Here is a 23093-nt window from a genome sequence, read left to right as displayed (position 1 = left end):
GGTGTAGTAGCTCCATTCCTCCTCCAACCTTCATTGACCATTGATGTATGTGCTCCTTGAGATGTGAATGGGAATGCCTGTGGCTTGTGTGTTGACTGTTGAGTGATCCATTTACTTGATGCGTGTACTGTTCCAGTCTCCAGATCAGGCCGAGATGTAGAGGAACGCTAAGAAGGCCACGGAGAAAGAAGGTGCACAGAGAAAATTTATTTAATAAATTATAAAATAGAACAAAAAAATATGGGCCATCTGGGACTCAAACACGGGTCCCGGGGGCTAAGTTGAGGGGTCTTAACCATTGCGCCAGTAGGAGGAGTTCGAAAGAAATCTAAAAGTTATCCTACTTAACACCTAACTGCTACACCACATCACTGCCAGTGTTGGGAATGGCCCAACAGTGATGTACCCCATCACTATCGGTTTACAATCAAAACCGGCAGTGATGAGCTATTTCCGAAGTAAATTAATAATTTATTAAATAGAACAAAAAAAATTTGCCGCCTGGGACTCGAACATGGGTCTCGGGGGCTAAGTTGAGGGGTCTTAACCATTGTGCCAGTAGGAGGAGCTCGAAACAAAATGAAAAGTTATCCTACTTAACACCTAACTGCTACACCACATCACTGTCGGTTTGGGGAATGACCCGGCAGTGATTTACCCCATTACTGTTGTTTACAAGCAAAACCGGCAGTGATGTACCCCATTCACTGTCGGGTTTTAAACTAAAACTGACAGTGATGTGTAGATGCTCCTCACATACCAACAGTGCTCCCAATGACCACAACAGTTGGAACACTGCTCCCACCTACCCCGACAACTTTAGTTCAGAAATAAAAAAGTACCACAACTGCTAGCCGCTATAAAATGGCCCTCAGCTAGGAGCTAGCCTCTCCATACATGTTGGTTTCAGCCAGGCCTTATCAGCCATGATACAATATTTTCCTCTCACAATAAACCACATATATCGTTATGCATTGTAGTCCACCAAAATAGTGCACACAAGAGGTACTAGAAGAATGCTACTGAAGATAGAGCAACGCCGAAGATTAGAGATGCCACGTAGAGGACGAGAGCTTTAGCTCCACAAATCAACCCATGAGCGAACTCATCCTGAGGATCTCCCAGGTAACTGAGGAGGTGAGGCAATGGACTCACACTTCTAATAGGGAGAACAACGTGCTCACCCAAGCACTCGAAACCAAGGAGCACCCTGATCGCACTAGAGGAACCGATGTTGTTCCTTGGAAACTAGCATTCTCCTAAGAATCTAACACTTACCGAAGCCACTCAAGGGGTAGAGCGGATCAAAAGGCAGAGTATTTGAGGCGACTAAAAGAGATGGAAGAAAGAATGGATGCATGGATTGAGGCGACTGTTGAAGCATGAGTCCAATAATTTTTTCTATCCAAGGGGTCAGGAGTACCACAAAACCCTACTCCTACTGCCTTTAGTCCATAGTTTAGGGTTCGCAGCAGTTGTGGATCGACCCTGCTCGATGAAGAAGATGCGAATGTGCCTCATCCAGTGGACGGCATCACTGAACCCATCAATGTCAAGTTGTACATTCATCAGGAATGGACAAAGGACAAGGTGGTGCTCGGCCAGGCCAGGCCTGCAGGAGACCTGACCATTAATGGCCGTCCAATTCCACAGGGGTACACTCGTGTCACTATTGACAGAATACTTGATAAAAAGTATAACAAGATACACATTGAGTGCCCCGTAGCGGAACATAGGCCGAAACTTGGTCATAACAAGGGCTCTCAAGTGGTCTGGAGCAAGCGCTTCATTAAGCTTGACCACCAATTGTCCTCTGATGATGAGGACGATTGCGAGTCTTTGCCCACCCACGACGATCACTCACCATCTCCCAACAGAGATCACTCCCCTTCTCATCCCTTGCCATCACCCACGAGAAGATAGAGGTCTCCTTCTATTCCTCCTCGTCTGACTCCATCTTCATCAACCCCGAGAAAAGAGACTCCTCCTCCTCCTCCTCCATCTTCATCAGCCCTGGGAAAACAAAATTCTCGTCATCATCCTCCTCCTCCACCTCAGCCCAAAACAAGATCAAGGACATCCTTGTAGTCGCAGAAAAGGTCCTTGGATTCGGTCGCTAATGCTCCCAAAGTGGATCAACAAAAAAAAGTCGTTCAGTGGTAGCGTTACAAACTTGATGGAAGGAAAATTTACAGCACACATCTCGAAGGAAGATTGTATTAGTTTCTTCAATCTTTGTGCCTCACTGCCTCCGTTTTTGTTGAAGTCCGAATTCGAAAGGCAAACACAGAATCAGTACGCTACAACAAGAACCGATGAAATACACAATGAAGATTTAAGGAAGATACAAAAGTTCATCGAAGACAACCCTGAATTAACCATGGAAGAGGCCGCGACCATCTATTATGATGTACAAGGGACGACAACATCGGCAATGAAGTATGAAAGGGGCAATCTTTTGGTTCCCGATGATGAGTATAAAAAATTTGACAATATATATACGTCAGTTGCATGAATATTACATGGCTCAAAAAACAGAGACAGAAGACTTTGGTTTTGAGGTTATTATCCGTTCGCCACATGTTTTTAATTATCCTGAAGAAGAGAAATTCGATGTCGAGTGGGAGTGCTTGTTCTAGCTATACCATAAATGCTCTTTTGATACACAAATGTTGACGCTGTGGACTATGTAAGTACCCTACACGCACGATATTACAATTAACTACTCTCTCGGGACATAAATTGTTAACTTTTGAGCATTTCCCATGATTTTATGTAGGTGTATAGCAAAATTTTGCATTCTAAAAAGTAAATGGGATAACATAGGCTTCTTGGACCCCTTGCGAGTCAATGAGAAGACATGTCTAGGCCTCCATGGATGTGACATGGAAGACCTGAAATAGAGATTGATTGCTATTTTCGATGAATTCAAGATGAAGAATAAAACCCACATACTTCTAGCCTACAACTGCGTGTATGTGTTCTCGGCTTTTAATTTTATGCTTTTTTTCGTTAAGATTATTCGATAATTAGGATTCTATGATTGCAACCACTATTTTGTCTTCATTTGTGTTAATCTTGTCAAAAATCTGATCAAGGTGTGGGGCTCAAAGAAAAAACCATTTCATCATCTGGATGCACTGGTGGCAATGCTGAATTAGTAAGCAATCCTAATAACATATTATTTTCTAATCACACATATCGCTTTCTAATGTTTCTCCTTTTAATGTTGCTCAGTGTCCGAAGAACACATATCGATAGGACGCATGTCCCATTCAAGGTTGTTGAAATGGAGGGTAAGTACCTAAAACAGTCGGCGGGAAACAATGAATGTGGATTTTTATGTAATGTGGGCAATGCTTCGCTACATCGGCGGGAAATCGGAAGAAGCCAATAAGTTGGTGTGTATAATCTCTATTTTATTTATATCTATTAATCATTCAACAAAATGATTTACTGATTTCTCTTTGGATATCATCTTTTTTGAACAACAGCATAAGAAATATAACCACAAAAGGCGGTTAGATATGGAGATCGTCGCGCTGTAATCGGAGCTAGCAAAATTCATCTTAGCCGAGGTATTGGAAAAAGATGGAATCTTTTCCATTGCACAATCCGTGAAGTTCAAGGATCAATATGGCCCAGAGCGGCTCGCCAGATTATTGTAACAAGTCCGAGAAGCATGTTTTATCTTATCGAATAATTTCTTTTTTATTTTGAGGGATCGAGATCTTGATAAGAACATTTGAACTGTAACCGTAACATTTGTAATGTTTAATATTGATGGACCTGTCGTCTACGTAGCATATATAAAGCGAAACCCGATTCCACGAAAAAAATATAAATTAAAATAAATTATAAAACAATAAAATGCGAACGGGCCATCACTGTCGGTTAGCAACAAACCGACAGTATTGTCGTAACTATCACTGTCGGTTAGCAACAAACCGACATTGTTATCGTAACCATCACTGTCGGCTTGAGCCATGAACCGACAGTGATGGTTACGACAACACTGTCGGTTTAAGCCATAAACCGACAGTGTAGGCTTGTTCAACACTACTGGCTTGAGCCAAGAACCGGCACTTTTGAAGCAACCTTCATTGTCAGTTGGGACTATAAACCGGCAGTGTTATTTAACTGGACACTGCCGGGTGGACCCAGGAACCGATACTGTGGCATGTAGATCAGTGTCGGTTTTTAAGAACTGACGATGATGTCAACCCCCATTACTGCCGGTATGCCACTGTCGGTTCAAAATCCGACAGTGAAAGGGGTTTTTGAACCGACAGTGATGTCCAAATCTGAGGCAGTGCCGCCCTGCCCTGGCATACGGATGAACTCAGCGATGTCCATGCTGCACGCGCTCGCCAAGAGGCTCGCGAACCTGGAGATCAACATGGCGCGCGCGTCCACCTTCACGGCGCCCACGCCCAGCATCATCGATGCTGTCAACACCAGCTCGCCGTTGGCACCCAGCACTGTCGCGTGCAGCCAGTTGGCACTTTGCGACAGGTTGTTGCTACGCACGACCTGACAAAAATGGCCTCGCTCTCGACGTCCACCACGGCAGCCACCTTGCTGAGTACAAGTAACCCAATGAGGGGATAAAGAAGGCAACTAATCCTAGAATTACATGCATGCAAAAGATAGAAACAAAGCTTAATTCTAGGTTGTTGCCGAAACAGCCTGAGCTTATACGGGTGGCTGCCTTGCATAGCGTTGTACGCCTAGATGGGTGGGGGCATTGAGTGCAGTCCGGTGGCCAGAGCTCTCGCCTAGCGCGCACGTGCTCCCGAAGCACACGGACGACAGCAGCGAGCGAAGAGACCGCAGCGCACGTGGGAGACCGCACTCGGATGGTGGCGTCTCCGTACCGGGTAGTTTGCGGATGACTCCGGTGATGCGGTCGCGTTCGTGTCCGAGGTGACCGGGGCGGCGAGCCTGTTGCTATCACGGCCGCGACCGGGGTCCAAATCCGAGCGCGCCGAGCCTCTCCCGGCCGCGGAGGGCAGCAGAACAGCTCCTTGCGACCAAATAACAAAGAGGGGCATTTTGGTACTTCTAAAGAAAAACTAACATGGTCTAGGAAGTGAACTAACGGATGGATGGCTGAAATGGACGGCAGTGCCATTTAGAGAAGAAAATTTCAAGTTGGTGCTAGATAAGGAAGTTCAAAATTTTCAGTGCTTATACGAAAGAGTAATTTATTTTGGTGCCAAATAGATAATTCTCTCAACTTCATTCCTTGGCTTTCAGTTTCAGTTTGCATGCACTTAGCTGGTCCTCCTGACGTTTACCTACGACAAGACAAGAGAACCGCCATCGCGCTTGTTCAGTTTCATTCTTCCACGCCCGTCTCGAGCGCCGATGAAACCGACGGGATTAGAAGAAACCATGGCTTCCTCTCTTTCCGCGGGAGGAGGAGGAGGAAGATGGCTGCTGTTCCCGATGGTGGCGGCGGCGGCGGCTGCTGCTGCGCTAGTTGGGGCGGTGGCGGCGTCAGCGTGCTACTCGCGCGTGTTCAGCTTTGGCGACTCGTTGGCGGACACGGGCAACTACCGCTTCTTCTACAGGAACGACTCGGATCCCGTGCTCCGGCTCCCCTATGGCGAGACCTTCCACCGCGCCACCGGACGCTTCACCGACGGCCGCATCGTCCTCGACTTCATCGGTACGTACGCCATCAGCCACAATGCCCCTGCTACTGCTATCCATCCACCGACCATTGTAGTTCATTCAAAATAAATCTGCAGCTGATGCGCTCGGGCTTCCGTTCGTGCCGCCCTACCTGAGCGGGCGGCGCGCCGAGGACTTTTTGCACGGGCCAACTTCGCGGTGGGCGGCGCCACGGCGCTCGGCCCGGACTTCTTCCGGGACAAGGGTTTTGACGTGGGCAACGTAGTGCACCTCGACATGGAGATGAAGTGGTTCCGGGACATGCTCAACCTCTTCTGCCCCGGCAATCTCTCAGGTCGCTGTTTCTAATTTCTATATGCTACTTCTTCGCCGCCTATAATTCTATGTTTTCTTTCTAAAAACATGCCGCGCGTCTCTTAATTTGACATGTGTGTTGGGATGGAATTTAGTAACCTCACCATCAAATGACCATAGTTTCTCTTCCGTGCTAATTCAGAAAAATAAAGCCATGTTGATATTGCACAGGTTGCTCGGACATGATGAACCAATCCCTTATCATAGTTGGAGTAATTGGAGGCAATGACTACAACCTACCTCTTATAAGAAGAATTCCCTTCGAGAGTGTTGTCACTTTCGCTCCACCTGTTATCGCCAAAATCTCTTCATCTATCACAGTGAGTATTTTGTTCTTCTGTATCCATCGTACGTTATCACTAACATTGTACAGATAGCAATGTAGATGCATCCAATTTTTGCTTTTGCAGGAGTTGATCGGGCTAGGAGCCAAGGCTTTGGTGGTTCCAGGGAATCTCCGGATTGGATGCCTCCCAATGTATCTGTTGACATTCCAAAGTGACAAGAAAGAAGATTACGAGCCAGGGACAGGTTGCATTAGACAGTTGAACGAGTTTGCATGGTACCACAACAAGCTTCTTATCGAGGAATTGGAGAAGTTGCGTAAGCTCCATACCGGCGTGACCATCATCTATGCTGATTACTACGGAGCCACTATGGAGGTTTTTGTTTCCCCGCAACCATACGGCACTACGTAAAAAACGATTTTTAGCAACGGTTCAAATTTTTTGTAGGAGCAGCTGGTGATGGAGCAACCCCTATAGTGATGTGCTCGGGTGTGCAGACACCAGCTACCCCTACAAATGAAACAGCAGGGGCGGCTGGTGATACGAGCCGCCCCTACAAATGTGGTCTGATTTGTAGGGGCGGCTCAATCACCAGCCGCCCCTGGAGTTGCTATTTGTAGGGGCGGCTGGTGATTGAGCCACCCCTACAAATGCCCCTGTATATATAGCTCCGATTTGTAGGGACGGCTCAATCACCAGTCGCTCCTACAAATGACCCACATATAAAACAGCTGCAGCACATTCTTCCTCCTCGGGTCACTCACTCCAACCCGTGAAAGAAAGGTGGGGAGGCCTTGGGTTCCTCCCAAAAATTGCTCTACTAAGGGAGAAAGGTTTTGGTCTCAAATCCTTTGGTGGAGAGGTTGTAGAAGGTAAGAAAATGCTATGCCACATTTTTTTGAAGTTTTAATGGTTGGTTAGTGAGTAATTAGAGTTTTATTTTTCTCTCTCTTCTATGGTGCTTGAGCTACTTATGAAGTAAATTAGACCTAAGTTTTAAATGTACTAGGGTAAATTAGGGAGGGGAACAAGATCATACCCTTATTTGGTCCATGTTTCTTGATTTTAGTGAACAATTAGTTAGTTTTACGGATGTTTCATGTGCATGTGGATCTAGATCTAGGGTTTGGTTTTTTTATTAATTTTGTTTTTGTAAATTTATGTTTAATAAAATTAGACTAGGGTTTGTATAAAAGATATTGGGTAAAGTATAACTGTTGCTAATTGTGGTCTTTGAAATTGTTTATTGTAATTAATAAATATGTATTTTAATTATTTATGGATAAATGGGCCATTAATTAATTTTCCTCTAACATGGTGTGTTTGTATGCTTCATGTAATTATATTAGATTTATATTCATATATATCTGAAGTATATACAATTATTCTCAAGTAATTATTAATTTGTTTCATTTTTATATATATTTGAATAAGTAGTCCTTTAATGTTTGTTTTGTTGTTGTTGTAAAAGATGGAGTACAGGAACTCTTGAATGTATGGTTCGTTAAGGTTCAAGGCAGGTTTCCGTGAAGAGGTGGATAAATTTATTGAAGCCGCAAAGAAGCATGCAACAACATTGAAAGAGAATAAGGATATAATTATTTACCCATGTAAAGATTGCAAGAACCGTATGGCATGGACAGATGTGACTATCATCATATCACATTTGATTATGCGAGGATTTGTTGAGGACTACACAGTGTGGATTCATCATGATGAAACAGTTATTGTTAACGACGAGGATGAGAACGAAGACGACGACGAAACTATAGAATCCCTGTCCCAATATTCAGCAGAGCTTAATGCACGAATGGATTTCAAGTTTGGCAATGAACAAGGTGGTGATGCTGGTGGTTGGGATGATAACGACGAAGGTGGTGCCAATAATGATGGTTGAGCACGTATCGTGGATGAAGATGATTTGGAGGACATGATTCGAACCCTTAGACAAGAGATTTTACTAAATAGCCCGAAAGGTGTAGAAAATTAGGAAAGGATGACAAAAGCATCGAAGGAGACTGTGTATGGTGTTGAAAAGGGTTGTCCGACACATTGGACATTGCTACATTTTGTGCTTGAGCTGCTCATCCTGAAGGCTAAGTACGGCTGGTTAGACTATAGTTTCAATGATCTATTACATCTCCTATTATGGGTGCTGCCACAACCAAACTCAGTTCCCGCCAACACATACCAAGCGAAGAAGGTCATAAGTCCATTGACAATGGGGGTTGAAAAAATCCATGCATGCTCCAACCACTGTATACTTTTTCGTGGCGAAACGTTCAAGTCACTAGATAAATGTCCCCGGTGTGGGGTCAGCCAATACAAGAACAATGACCTTTATGGTGGGGACAAAGCCTCCACGGGGAAAAAGAGGAATAAGAAGGGTACAAAAAAGGTGGTACAAGAATCTTAGCCCCCAGAGGACACTCCATTAGGCAACGATGCAAAGCAGAGAAGAATTCCTGCGTTGGTAATATGGTACCTGCCAGTGACCGACCGCTTGAGACGTATCTTCCTAAACCCTAAAGAAGCCGCACTCATGACATGGTGGGATGATGAGCGCAAGGTGGATGATGATAAAATTGCACACCTGGCTGATTGTAGTCAGTGACAAAGATTTGATGAGAAGCACAAAGACTTCAGCGATGACCCAAGGAATGTACGGTTTGGCTTGAGCACCGATGGAATGAATCCCTTCAATGAGAGGATGAGCGACCACAGCATATGGCCAGTGATCTTGACCATGTACAACATCCCAACATGGTTATGTCAGAAGAGAAAGTACCTTCTCCTCACTATTCTTATTTCTGGCCCTAAACAACCAGGCATTGATATAGACGTGTTCCTCGAGCCTTTGATGCAAGAAATGGAGAGGCTATGGAGGCATGGGGAGCAGATGTACGATGCGTTCCAAAAGGAGGACTTCATATGTAGAGCAATAATATCTGTTACTACCAATGATTATCCCGCGCTGTTTGCTTTGTCTGGACAGATCAAAGGAAAGATGGGATGCTTGGTTTGCTTGGATGGTACTACATGGGTGTACCTAGATGCATCCAAGAAGATAGTTTACCTAAGGAACCGATGCTTCTTAAAGATAAGTCACAAGTACCACAGCAAATTGTTCTTTAGATTTTATGACAACGCCCCAGAGATTGAACCCCCTCTGGAGAGACGTCATAACGGAGAACACGTGTACAGAATGGTGAAAAACATACGCGTCGTCTATGGAAAGAAGAATCCAGATGGGATGAACAGAGATAGAAGCACACCTCCTGTCGAAGGCGTACCTTTCAAGAAACAATCGATCTTCTTTCAGTATCTGCCTTATTGGCTAGACTTGGAGGTCCCCCATGCCATTGATGCTATGCACGTGTAGAAGAATGTCTTTGAGAGTCTCATTGCAACCTTGATGGACACATGCAAGTCAAAGGATGGTCTGAAAGCATGGAAAGACATGGTGCAGCTAAATATGATGCCACAGCTTCACCCAGTACCGGAGGCTAATGGAAAATACACTCTGCCCGCGGCGTGCTTCAACCTAACACCAGACGAGAAGAGAGCTATATGCACTTTCCTGAGGGGGATCAAAGTCCTGACTGGGTTTTCAGCAAATGTTAAGAAGCTAGTGTCGATGAAGGACTTGTTAATAACACACTGCAAGGCTCACGATTACCATGTGATGCTGATAGTGTTTCTACCTATTGCAATCAGGGCTATAAAGCCAGAGTTCTTGAAAATGGCCATCACCCGCATGTGCTACTTCTTTTCGAAGATCTCACAAAAGATGATTGGCAAGCAAGAGCTGAGTGACCTACATGAATTTGTAGTGGAGACACAAAACCAACTAGAGATGTGTTTACCTCCTGCTTTTTTTGATATAGTACCACATCTCATGATTTACATGGTTCATCAGATACAGGCGCTGGGCCCTTGCTACTTGTATGAAATATGGTCCTACGAGTGGTTCATGTCGGTTCTAAGTCGATACGTGCATAATCGAGCATACCTAGAGGGCTCCATGATAGAGGGTTATAGTATTGAAGAAGTCATTGAGTGCTGTCAAGAGTACCTAAAAGTACAGAAATGGATTGGTAAACCCGATTCTCGTCACAAGGGTAGGCTGGCTGGGAAGGGCACCAGTGGTAGAAAAGTGTTCATCGACCATGATTACAAAGAGGTGAGTCGGGCGTATTACAGTGTCTTGCAGAGTACACAACTGATGCAACCGTACATTGATGAACACTTGGCTATCATTATGGTGGAGAGAAATGGCTGTTCGGATGATTGGGTCATGAAACAACACAAGCAACGACTAACTACATGGTTGAAGGACCAAAACATACCGCCTGGAGAAACCACAGACTCTATTACCATCAGTAGGTTGGCAGAGGGGCCATCGAGACAGGTGACATCTTGGAATGCTTATGACATCAATGGGTATACATACTATACCCACACAAAGGACAGTAAATATGTGAACCAAAACAACGGCGTTCGAATAGAGGCTCTCGATGGATTGGGGTGAAAGATCCAATACTTTGGCATCATTGAAGAGATATGGGAACTTAACTATGGAGGGGATATAACGGTGGCCATGTTTCGATGCCACTGGATCAAACAACACCAACTGAACGAGATCGGATTGAGAGTCCTGGACCTCGAGAATCTAGTCTACCAAGATGACCCTTGGGTGCTCGCTTCACGTGTCGCATAAGTTTTCTATATGTCTGACCCACAAAGTAACCACCCCCCGAAGAAGAAGACAAAGCACGTGGTTGCCTCCGGGAAACAACACATTATTGGAGTTGATGGCGTGGATGATGTTGAAGCTTACAATAACTACGATGAGATGCTGCTATTCACAGACTTTCCTAAGAAGATCAGTGTTGTGGAAAAGAACCTCCTCAAAGACATATTGCCATGGGAACGAAAATGTGTCAAGGGAAAAGTCGTTACAGCGGGCTAGCTAGTTGTTGAACGTGGAGTGGTTGTGTAAGTGTGTGTTTGTAAGACTTCATTTATGCATGCGTGTGAGACTATATATTTATGTACGTGTGCTCGGCCCCCGGTTGTAGTGCTCGACACTACTTCTAGATAGCTCGTCACTACTCCTGCAGTGCTCAGCACCACTATAGGAGTGCTCAGCCTCAGTCTTAGAGTGGTCGGCACCACTATAAGACCTCTTGGCTCCGCTACGAGAGTGCTCGGCACCCGTCCTGGAGTGGTCGTTACCACTGTAGAACCTCCCGGCGCCACTCCTGGCATGCTCGACATCTCTCTAGGAGTGCTCTGCACTCCTCCCTGAGTGCTCGGCATCCCTCCCAAAGTGCTCGGCACCACTCTAGGAGTGCTCGGCTCTGTTGCTGGAGTGCTCGGCACCCCTTCCAGAGTGCTCAACACCTCTTCCCCAGTGTCTCCACCACCGTGGATGACCAGGTGCTCGACGATGAAGGTGCTAGTGAAGCCGCCAGCTTCCCCCGTGCTTGGACTGGTCTAGTCCCAAGCCACCTTCTCATCGAACACGACATCGTGTGAGACAAGCACCTTGTCTCCGCATGGGTCGTAGAGCCGGTACGCCTTGGTACCCTCCACGTAGCCTAGAAACACCATCGGTGTGCTCCTGTCCTTCAGTTTGGTGAGGTTCGGCTTCGTCTTCCTGATGTGGCCAATGCAGCCGAATGTCTGGAGAAAGGACACGCTCGACTTGCGCCCATACCAAGCTTCGAACGATGTCTTGCCCGTTAGGGCCTTGGTCAGAGCGCGGTTGAGGATGAACACCGCCGTGGTCACCGCCTTACCCCAGAACCTTGCCAGCATGCCTTTAGCCTTCATCATGGATCGAGCCATGTCGACCATCGTCTGGTTCCGCCTCTCCACCACGCCATTCTGTTGGGGCGAGTACGGCGCGGTGTGGTGTCGCACCACACCCTGATCCACGTAGTACGCAGCGAATTCCACCAAAGTGAATTCACCGTCGCGATCAGTCCTCAGCACAGAGAGCTTCTTGCCGCTCTCGGCCTCCGCACGCATCTTGAACTTCTTGATCGCCGTCGCCGCTTCATCCTTGCTCGTCAGGAGTTACAGCCACATGTAGCGACTGTAATCATCCACAAGCAGGAGGAAGTACCATCGACCACCATTTGTAGCTAGCGTGATCGGCCCACAGAGGTCACCGTGGACAAGCTCGAGAGCGTCCTTCGTGTGATACTTGGCCGCCTTTGGGAATGGTAGCCTCCTCTGCTTTCCGGCCAGACAGCTGTCACATAGCTCGCCTCCGTGCTTGATGTGGGGTAGCCCTCAGACCATCTTCCCCAGTCGACCAAGCGCGTCGAAGCTGAGATGTCCAAACCGGGCATGCCACATCCACGGTTCCTCGGTGTGCCTTGCCGCCAGGCACACCGGCTGCTCTACCTTCAGGTCGAGCAGGTACAACCGATTCTGGAACCTCTTCACCTTGGCGAGAAGTCACTGCTCTCGGTCCCTGATCCTAAGGACTCTGTCCTTGATCAGTACCTTGCTACCACGCTCATCCAGCTGACCAATGCTGATGATGCTGGAACGCAGCTGCGGGATGTAATATACATCCGTTAGTGCACGGTGCTCCCCGTTCTGGCACCTGAAGATGATGGTGTCGTGCCTTTGAATAGCCACCCTTGAGCCGTCACCAAACTTCACCGTACCGGTAACATCGTTGTCGAGCTCGAAGAAGGATGCCTTGGAGCCCGTCATTTGGTTTCTGAAACCAGAGTCCAGGTACCACCGCTGCTCTTGGTCGGCGCCCACACGTTCGAATTGGACTTGGGCGTGTGGTTCATTGAGGTTGACAGCCTTCAGGGCCTTCCCAAGTCCTTCCACCGTCGTCGCCTCTTCCTTCCCCTCGGCCTCGACGTCGTGCAGTGGATAGAACATCACCATCAGGATAGTGGCATCATCATCAACAGCAGCTTGCGCCAGATGAGCCTCAGCCTTCTTCTCCTGTTTGCGATTTGGGTACTCCCGTGCCCCATGGCCCATCTTCCTACAGCGTCGATAGGCGTTGGGGTCGACCTATTTCTTCTTCTCCGAAGAAGCCTTGCCGTGGTGTTTGCCATCGCCACCACGGCTGGAGGAGGCTGCCTTTCCATAGTTCCTTCGAGCAGCCCACTCCACCTCTATCAGCAGCAGTTTGCCGCTGTCCTTCGTTGTTGTCGCCTGCTCCAGGCGCTCGTCCACCGCCCGCAGACGGCCTGTCACATCCTCAATGGTGAGGGTGGACAAGTCTAGCATCGTCTCTATGGAGAGAGCGATCTGTATGTACTTTATCGGCACGGAGTGAAGGTATTTGGAGACCGTCTCCTCTTCGTTGATGGTGACGCCATAGCTCTTCAGCTTGCTGATGAGCGTTTGAAGGCGGAGGGAGAAGTCCTTCACCGTTTCACCATCCTTGAACTTGAGGTTGGCGTACTCCTACTTCAGAAGATGGGTCGTCGCCTTCTTTGCGAGGTTGGAACCGATGTGCATCGCCACAATAGCCTCCCATGGCTCCTTAGCCGAGCTCTTCGCCCCCAATGGCTCCCTATACTCCACCGGTACAGCAGCGAGGATAGCTTCCAACGCTAACATGTCATCTTCCTTATTGTCGGTGCCCTTGTCAACAACATTCTAGAGCCGTCGGGCTCTGAGCTTGACTTTTATGGTCACCGACCACTCTCCATAGTTGGTGTGAGTCGGCGTCGACCAACTGGTGCCCGCTAACCTCCCACGCCGTATGAACAACGACCTCCGGTCGTGGTTGGGCAGCCACAGCAGTGCCACTGCTGTCGCCCATCTCCGAACCGTTCATCATTGCCAGCGGTTAGTCCGACAACGGTGTTCGTACGGCTTTGATACTACTTGTTAGCCCACAGGATCACCGGCTCAAGTGAGTCAACCACTCAACAGTCTTGTCGAGCACGTCCGAGCATGACCGAGGCTGTTCGACCACACGCACTATGGCTAGAGGTAGAAGAAGAGGAAGAACAGAGTATACACACACGCAATACAAGCACCAGCGTTGGCCAGAGCCCTATATAGGAGATGGCAAAACTGAACTCTCTTTGTTGAGTTGCAGTGGCAAACTATATATACAACTCTATCCATCTAGTCCTAGTACAGCGCACATACTGCAACAGTAACTAGATAACACAGCAGGACTGACTTCTGCGCCTGTCCCTGCAGGTAAGCCGTTCGGCGTCTGCCTCTGCAGCGGCTACAGTACCATAGCAGGGAGCTTTTTCAGCGCCGCATTTCCTTACTGTGTGTTCACACAAGAAAACAATAGATTATGTAACACCGCTGGCGTCTCACGGCGGATGGATGCTATTCTTCTGCATTGGCTTATGGAGCAATGTTCCTTGGGTCCTCCGGGCCTCTTGGAGCAAAGGAAATTTGGAAGACCTCGACGCTGCCAAGAGTACGCTTCTTTTTCTGGCTGCTCATGCATGGCAGATGCTGGACCGCGGAGAGAAGGTTCCGACACGGTCTGGCCAGGACTCCAGTAATTGTGTTATATGCGATCAGCTTCCAGAGACAATGAATCATAGCATCATCGGCTGCGTATACAACAGGGAAGTTTGGAGCATCCTTCTCTCTAAACTTCATCTCTCCATGAGGTTGTGCTCGAACAGGAGGAAGAGGTGCTCGGATGGTGGCTGCGCAACAGGAAGCTGGTCGATAGACATGTGCGAAAGGGCTTTGATTCGCTCTTCTTACTCGTCGGATGGACGCTACGGAAGGAGAGGAATGCGCAGACTTTCAATGGAGTAGCCACAGCACCGGCAGGCTGGCGCTCAAGATCCAGGAGGCGGCAAATGAATGGTGCCTTGTAGGTTACAAGCACCTGCTGTCGCTCTTAGCGCTGCTGTAGGATCGGTGGCTATATGTCGCAAAATCTTTAAACCTGTAATCACATTCACGTGCTGCCGCAGGGCCGTCGAGCCTCAGTAATCAGATGATTACTGCTGCTTTATTAGTTTGTAATTTACGTTAAAAACTCCTTTCCTCCTTAATGAATACCGTGCAAATGCACGTTTGAGAAAAAGACAGGGTGGGATCATCAAAGTTAATGGGTTACTCCAGAAGATGTTAGTATAGTAGAATCAGTAAACATGCATACAAACTCTACTCTTTAGATCCGGCATTGTTGTTCCATGTAACCATGTTGCTTATTTTTGGCTTTCTAATTAACCGGTTGATAAAATTAAAATTGGCAAAAAAATACTGTTTGAGGTACAAGATTTTAAACCGACTGTTGTAGATTATCTTTGACGTAAATGAAAAAGGTTACTCGGTGTTGACAACCAAAATAGTCCATTTTATCAAGTTGTCAAAATGTAAAATGGACCTCACCACTCACCATTCCGTTCCTCTTGTCGAGATGATATATATATATATATATATATATATATATATATATATGAAACGTTCAATTTGGAATCCAAATGAAAGAGTTATGCTTTCAGAAAATACTCTAGCATCGGAAGTTCCGACAGTCACCGGAACTTTCGAGAAATCTGCGCGAAGTACCCGCGGTCATCTCTATGTCGAAAGTCCCAATAAGCGCTGGAAGTTCCGACAAGTACTTCTGACAGACTGAAAAAGACTTTATTCAGATTTGGACTTCTCGATTCCGATCCAAAACTCTTGCAAATTTGTGGGAAACTTGGAAAATAAGTCTTTGGAGTGCTGGGATTTGACCACCTCTCTCTCTCTCTCTCTCTCTATATATATATATATATATATATATATATATATATATATATATATATATATATATATATATATATATATATATATATATATATATATATATATATATATATGGGAGGATCATGGCCGATTGAGTACATCCAACAATCCCATCGTCTTTTTATATCTACAACTCCTTAATGTCCGTTTCCAACCTCACGCTATTGTTCATCGCTTGATCCGACGATCAAGAATGGTGCCCTAGGCTTGCCGACCGATCTAGGGCAACTTGGCAACGTTCTTGCCCCCACTGGATCCCTCCTGGATGAGAGCTTCGACGTTTTCTTGGCTACAGTTTGCTTGAATACTAGTTATTCTTCATCATGTAAGCTCGATAGCTATCCTTTGGCTGTTTACTCGTAAAGCTCTCGTGACTCACTACATAAGTGTGATATTCTCGCTGCGTTCTTCATTCTTTGGTTCATGGCAGCCCAGGCGACATAGCCCTAGCCGGTATATGATCTAGGATCAATCTGACGTCAACTCTCAGATTCAAGAGATCTTACCTGGAAAAGGCAAAGGGCTGTACAACTCTTACCTAGTAAGAGGTAAGAGTTCAAATAAATCCAAGCCCTTGAATACGAGGAGAAATAAAATAATTAGTAAAAAAGAAATAAAAATAACATATTGCTTCCTTTTATCTGCATGTGTACATGCAATTTGTTTTCTTTTGGTTGCAACCAACGGCTGCAACTTCGTGGAAGGCCATCGGGCAAGAGATAGTTTCGGAGTCAAAAATCAACTTTCCAAGACATGCTATTTTATTTTTCTTAATTGGGCATGGTCACGTTACAACAAAAAAAATGTTACAATACAATCACTCTATGAATTGAATAAGCTTTATTTTTTTCATGTTGAAAATGAAACGAATTTAAATTTCCCGTCCATTCGTCACGTTCCAACAAATCAAATAAATTTTACAAAATCATGTTGGGTCACATATTATAATCATTGTGTTGTGTTATATATACAATAAAATAAAATACTGCTGCACATTGTGAACTGTGTGTCCCACCGCTATACATGTGTGTGTCCATGTCCATGTTATTAAAAACTTGAGAGTTACATCATGCATGCATGCATATTAGATATATAATACCGAAATATTTTCCTTATATATCATATTACCTCTTCGGAGGCAATATGTGATAATTGCTACTCAGATCGATGGTTCACGGTTATTTAGATGTACCATAGCAAAGTTCAAAAGGCAAATTAGTAGTCAATTCCTGTGACGTTCATGTGTTTGTGAATTCAAGTTAAATATGAGTATATGCTTGTATTTAATTTGTTTTCATGAGAGAATAAGGAATGCAGGAGACACTTTGGGCCTTTAGACGGGAAAGATCTAATAATGTTCATGACAAGCTTCCTGAACAAATTAAACAATGACGTGATGCGAACTCTAAGCTTCTTTGTACTTTTCCCTTTCACTAGGCTGTGTTAGATTCAGACGTTAAAGACATTGGACGTTCGGATGCTAATTAGGAGGACTAAATATGAGGTAATTATAAAACTAATTGCACAGAAGTAGACTAATTAGCGAGACGAATCTGATTTGATAATGTTCAAGACAAGCTTCCTAAACAAATTAAATAATGATGTGATGCGAACTTTGACTCTTTGACAAGCTTCTTTGTACTTTTTCCTTACACTAGGTTGTGTCTGGATTCGGTTGCTAAATTTTAGTCGTGTCATATCGGACGTTCGATGCTAATTAGAAGGACTAAACATAAGTTAATTATAAAACTAATTGCATATGAGTAGACTAATTAGCGAGATAAATCTATTAAGCCTAATTAATTCATAATTAGTAAATGTTACTGTAGCACCACATTGTCAAATCATGAACTAATTAGACTTAATAGATTCGTCTCGCAAATTAGCTTCAATCTGTGTAATTAGTTTTATAATTAGCCTATGTTTAATACTCCTAATTGACATCAAATATTCGATGTGACAGGGCTAAACTTTTGCTTAATGGAAATGCTAACTTTTTCTAGTGGTCGTGGTTCCTGTAAAAACGTTACACCATCAATTTGTGTGGGTGATACAGAACTTAAAGCATACTATGCCTTGAACAATACAGGAAAATATATTAGTATTCGCTGCCTGATTCGCTCCTTTTTTTTTTTCTTTCTGGAAACTGTAATTGCCAAATTTCTGAATGGAAGGGATCGTGATTATTTATTGTGATCAGGATATTTTATAGTAGAACACTATTTTAGGTCGTTTGCTAACCGTATCCTAATATTTGCAAAACGCCCCCCCCAAATTTGGGTCGTACTATTAATCGCTCTGTTAAAAAACACACATAAATAAACTCGCCCAGATCGTCTCTCTCCGCCCCGCCGCCACCCTTCCCAGCCCCCACGTTTCGTTTCAGCCAGAACCTAGCACCTCGCCCACGCAGTCGACCATGGCCATGGGCCATGGCGGCCGCTCGTCCCCTTTCAGAGTCAGATACGATGCCAATCGTCTTGGGAGGTATAATTAATCCCTAGGAGGTTGATCTGATCAAAGTATTTATCATTCTAATATTTTGTTGTATTTTCAGAGGATTGTGCAAAACTGCTGGTGCTGGTTAATAGCACCAATGTCAGGATTTTGATCTGTAAGTAATCTCAGCGCAGGCCATCCTTCGTAATTGATTTGGTGCAAGTGTTTTTGTTCGGTTTATGTGTTAGTTTGATTGATGTGCACAAATGTTATATTGGCTGTCTCTGTACGGGTGGATTGTCTACCAGTTACCTGCACATGTGGTCATTCTTTTGTAATCGTCGACCTTATTGACTTTCTCTATTAACTCTATATAAAAAAAAACTTGTGTGCAGTACGAAATTCTCTTATTTTCTCTCAATGTTCTACTATACTCCCCTTGTTCTAAATTATAAGTTGCTTTGACTTTTTTTGGTTCATCTATTTTGCTATGTATTATCTAGATGCACAGCGTTCGGCTGGTGCATTGAATAGTATATTTTGGATGGTTCTGTATGATTCAATAGTATTCTGTGAGAGAGAGTAAGCTAAAACAAGCCGGGAGTATACCGGCCGAACGCAGTTAATAACTGTAAACTGCAGAAAAGTTACTATGAAATGAAAATGTTAGCTCTAAAAGAACCCTTCAGAAACAGTTGTTTGTTTTTCTCATTTTTGTATTGGGTATAAACCATGGTTACTCGGTTACTTCATCAAAATTTCCCTAAAATTTTAAGCTATTAGGTGAACTGCCCACTCAAAAAATTCAACATGGTATGGGTATTGAAAGAATGACATGTCTACCAGCTAAAGAGCTGGTTTCATCAACATGTGTCAGCCTGCGGATCACACCTGCAGATTTCAGAAATCATTACGATGTGAACATCACAAATATCATAAAAATATAAAATAAAATAATAAAATAATAAAATTAGTGAAGTAGTTAATTAGAGTCAAATAAAAAGAAGAAAAACGCTATCGGACATCAGAAAAATGCTTACTGAACATCATAAAATACATCGTAAGAATCTCACATTTCTACTCGTGGACATCATAAAAACATTACATGTATAATACATTAACATCGCGTGTATCTATAAATAAAAAAGCGAAACATAAAATTGTAAATAGAAGAAAAGAACGAAAAATAAAATACTAAAATAGAAAATGAAATAAAAAATATTAATTGTATATAAAAAAAAAGAAATTTAAAAGTGCAAATGTTAAAAAATAAAAAATAAGAAAACAAAAAAGAAAGAAAAATAAAAAACTAAATAGTAGCAAGGAAAGGAAAAAATATAAATAAAAATAAAAAGGAAATAAAAATTAATAGATTAAAATGAAATAGTAAAAGAATAATGAAAATGAAAAGAACGATAAAAGTCCAGAAAAAAAAAGAAAAGGTAAATAAATGAATGAAAGCAAAGAAAAAAGAAAAGAAAAGCATACGAAAATATGAAAATAGATACTAGAAACAAAAAGAATAATAAAAGACCACCCAAAAGAAAAAGCAAAAAAGAAAGAAAAGGAAAAAAGAAAAAGAAAACATAGAATAAAAAAGAAATGAAAATACAGAAAAGGACATAAGAAACCCACCGTATAGGGACGTCCAACTCGCTGCAGGACGCGCATGGGAAGGCCAACACCACAGCAGCCCAAACAGGATCCCACGCTAATGGGCCGAGGCAAACTAGGCCAAAAAAATGAAAAGGCGGAACAGTTCGGGCGTGGGGGGGGGGGGGGGGGGGGGGGGGGGGGGGGGGGGGCTCCTATCCGCTCAAGGCATGTCCTGTGTGCTGCTAGTATGGACGATTGGAGAAGGAAGTAGAATAGAAAAAGTTCATCAATTTTTATGAAAGCCTACTTTTTCTCCTTAAACTTTAAAACCCGATAAATCACATCCTAAACTTTTAAAACAGTTCGTTTATAAGTGGTTTTCAAAGACGGTTTTGTCTTTATTTATTTATTTATTTTGGCTAAATCTTTGAAAAAGCATAGTAAATCACAGAAAAATCATAAAATGAAAAATCCAATTTCGCTGGACTCCACATGAGCAGATCTACAGAGTGAACATATAATACGGTATGCTTTAGTATAATTTTTTTGTCGTAGCTTTAGATTTATGCTTTTCTGTAATTAATTCATAGCTGCAGTTATGAACTGTAGTAAAAATTTCACGGACCATAGAAACTGCAGCTATGAATTAATTATAGAAAAACATACATTAGTATGTGCTGGCTGATTTGCCCTTTTTTTCTTTCTGGAAACTGTAATTGCCAAATTTCTGAATGGAACTAGATGGTGTTCAGCAAGGCATATACATGTTGCCTGTATATCAAAATAGGCTCCTCATTCGGATCGTGATTATTTATACGATCAGGATATTTTATAGTAGAACACTATTTTGGGATCGTGTATTAACCGCTATCCTAATATTTGCAAATCGGCCTTGGGTAGGACTATTAATCGCTCAGTTTTTGTTTTTCTTTAAAAAAACAAATAAGGCCCGTATACTGCACGAAAGTTCAGTATAAGCATTGCTTCGTTGAATTACTTTGAAAATGTTAGCTCTAAAAGAATGCTTCAGAAGCAGTAACTTACTCAGTTACTTTATCAACATTTCCCTAAAATTTTAAGGTATTAGGTGAACGGCCCACTCATAAAATTCAACATGCTATGGGTATTGACAGAATGATATGTCTACCAGCTAAAGAGAATGGTTCCTATCAACATGTGTCAGCCTGCATATCACGCCTGCAGATTTCAGAAATCATTAGGATTTGTGGCAGCAACAAGTTTTAACTGACACTTTATGTTTGATTAAAAATATCAGAAGAGAAGCCCTTGCAAAAGTTGTTTAAACATCACTTGGTATATGCAAATCAATTACTGTTTCTCATTTACAAGCACATCAATCAAATGGCTCTTGTGTATCCGGTAGTGTGGCACACCATTTGTCATATTTGCAACAAGTTGGCAATAATTAGTCTTCAACCGACAAGTGGTTTCCCTTCTGTGCCACTACCTATATTAAACTCTCTATGGAATAACATAGCTCCTGCTACATTTCTTTGAAACATCATAGAATATTGTAGTAGTTAAAAGGTACTGAGATGAGACCAGAGGTCACATACTCACGGCCTCAGGTTGTATCAAGTCTAGGGTTGGTTGAACCTAGATGTAACTTTTGAAGGGAAGGTTGACACAATGTGGCAAAGTTGCTCATCTTTCTTAACACCTTAAAATTTTCGTTGGATTGGGAGGGCGTGAATTTCAACTATTTTGATCTTTCTGTATTGCTAATTTCTTCTATCTGACTAACTAGTTGACGAAAGGTGTTATTTAGATGTGATTTCTGCTATTTGAGTTTCAAGGCTTCACACTCTCTTGAATACTGCTCTTGACACCAATGAAAAGGTACCCAGATTGTGGAGGTTTTACATGGACAAAGCAAATCAGCATTTAATCATTGCAATGCTGATTGGTTGATGAATTTTGTTTTAAATAAATTTGTCTTCGTTTTTCAAGAACAGGAAACACGCCTTTGGTTAGTGCGACAGACACTTTGAGCTTTTAGACTAGAAATATTATACTGATAATGTTGTTGACAAGCTTAGCGGTAATGAATCTGCATACTTTAGTCTGCCCTTTTGGTAGTTAACTTTTATCTTGTGGACCTGGGAAGAACATTACATTATTTGTGTCGGTGATATAGATCTTAGAAGTATACTACTTTGCAAGATGGTAAAATATGCTTTTATGTTCTGGTTGATTAGACTGTTTCCCTTTTTCAGGAAATTATTGTTGTCAAAGCTCTGAAACTGGATGGTCTTGAAGAAGGCTGCTAGATGTTGAATTGCTTACCTATAAGGTTGGTTTGGAGCTGAGGGTTTTCCAGCCAGGTGCATCCTTACCAAATGACAGCCTTTTCCCCCTCTAGATGACTATTAAGTCAACTAAATGTTCATATTATTTTTCCAGAGTTCCAAGGTTAACCCCCAGTCTGTAGCATTGCAATAGGACCAAATGTTCATATTATCTTGAAGAATGGTTGTGCTCGAGTATATCTGTTTGCATTGGATACTGGTTACTGAATCTTTTGATGCGTGGAGAACTCTGCAATGTAAAGTTCTTTCAGTCATTTAATCCTCTCAGATTGTGAACAGTTTAAGCTGATGCACTAATCTATTTAATGCTTTTTTTTTCTAAAGTTGATAACTTGCATTTTCTGTCACTCGATAATCTTCTCTAAATTATGCTGTGCTGAATCAAACTATGTTCCACGATACTGCATTTCTGCACCTGTTTTCACCTGTTTCCGAAACATGCAGTGCCTACTCAAGTGATTTGCTGAATTTTGTATATAGTTTGGCTGCATCCATGTCTTTTAGAAGTGGGAGACACAAACGGCCTGTTCGCTGGTTGGTTTCTGGGCTGATAAGCCCGACTTGTGCTGGTTTGTTGTGAGAGAAAAATACTGTTGGCTGACTGATAAACCCCGATTGAAACCAACCAGCGAACAGGCTGAAAGTAGCCCCAGCATCTCAAGGTCCAGTTGCATGC

General features: G+C 43.5%; 1 long non-coding RNA gene and 1 pseudogene across 1 annotated transcript; both read left to right on the top strand.

Moving 5' to 3' along the window:
• Window positions 1–5397: 5397 nt before the first annotated feature.
• On the top strand, window positions 5398–6692 carry LOC136526328 (GDSL esterase/lipase At1g28600-like; annotated as a pseudogene).
• An 11709-nt stretch (window positions 6693–18401) lies between these two features.
• On the top strand, window positions 18402–22633 carry LOC136527029 (uncharacterized). Its single transcript, XR_010776664.1, has 3 exons — window positions 18402–18539; window positions 18610–18666; window positions 22325–22633. It is a non-coding gene; the product is annotated as an uncharacterized lncRNA (long non-coding RNA).
• Window positions 22634–23093: the final 460 nt, after the last annotated feature.

The sequence above is a fragment of the Miscanthus floridulus genome, chromosome 19 (assembly GCF_019320115.1).
Source record: "Miscanthus floridulus cultivar M001 chromosome 19, ASM1932011v1, whole genome shotgun sequence".
Classification (NCBI taxonomy): Eukaryota; Viridiplantae; Streptophyta; class Magnoliopsida; order Poales; family Poaceae; genus Miscanthus; species Miscanthus floridulus.
The sequence above is the reverse complement of the archived record's forward strand: the minus strand, read 5'-3'. Positions and strand labels throughout refer to the sequence as shown.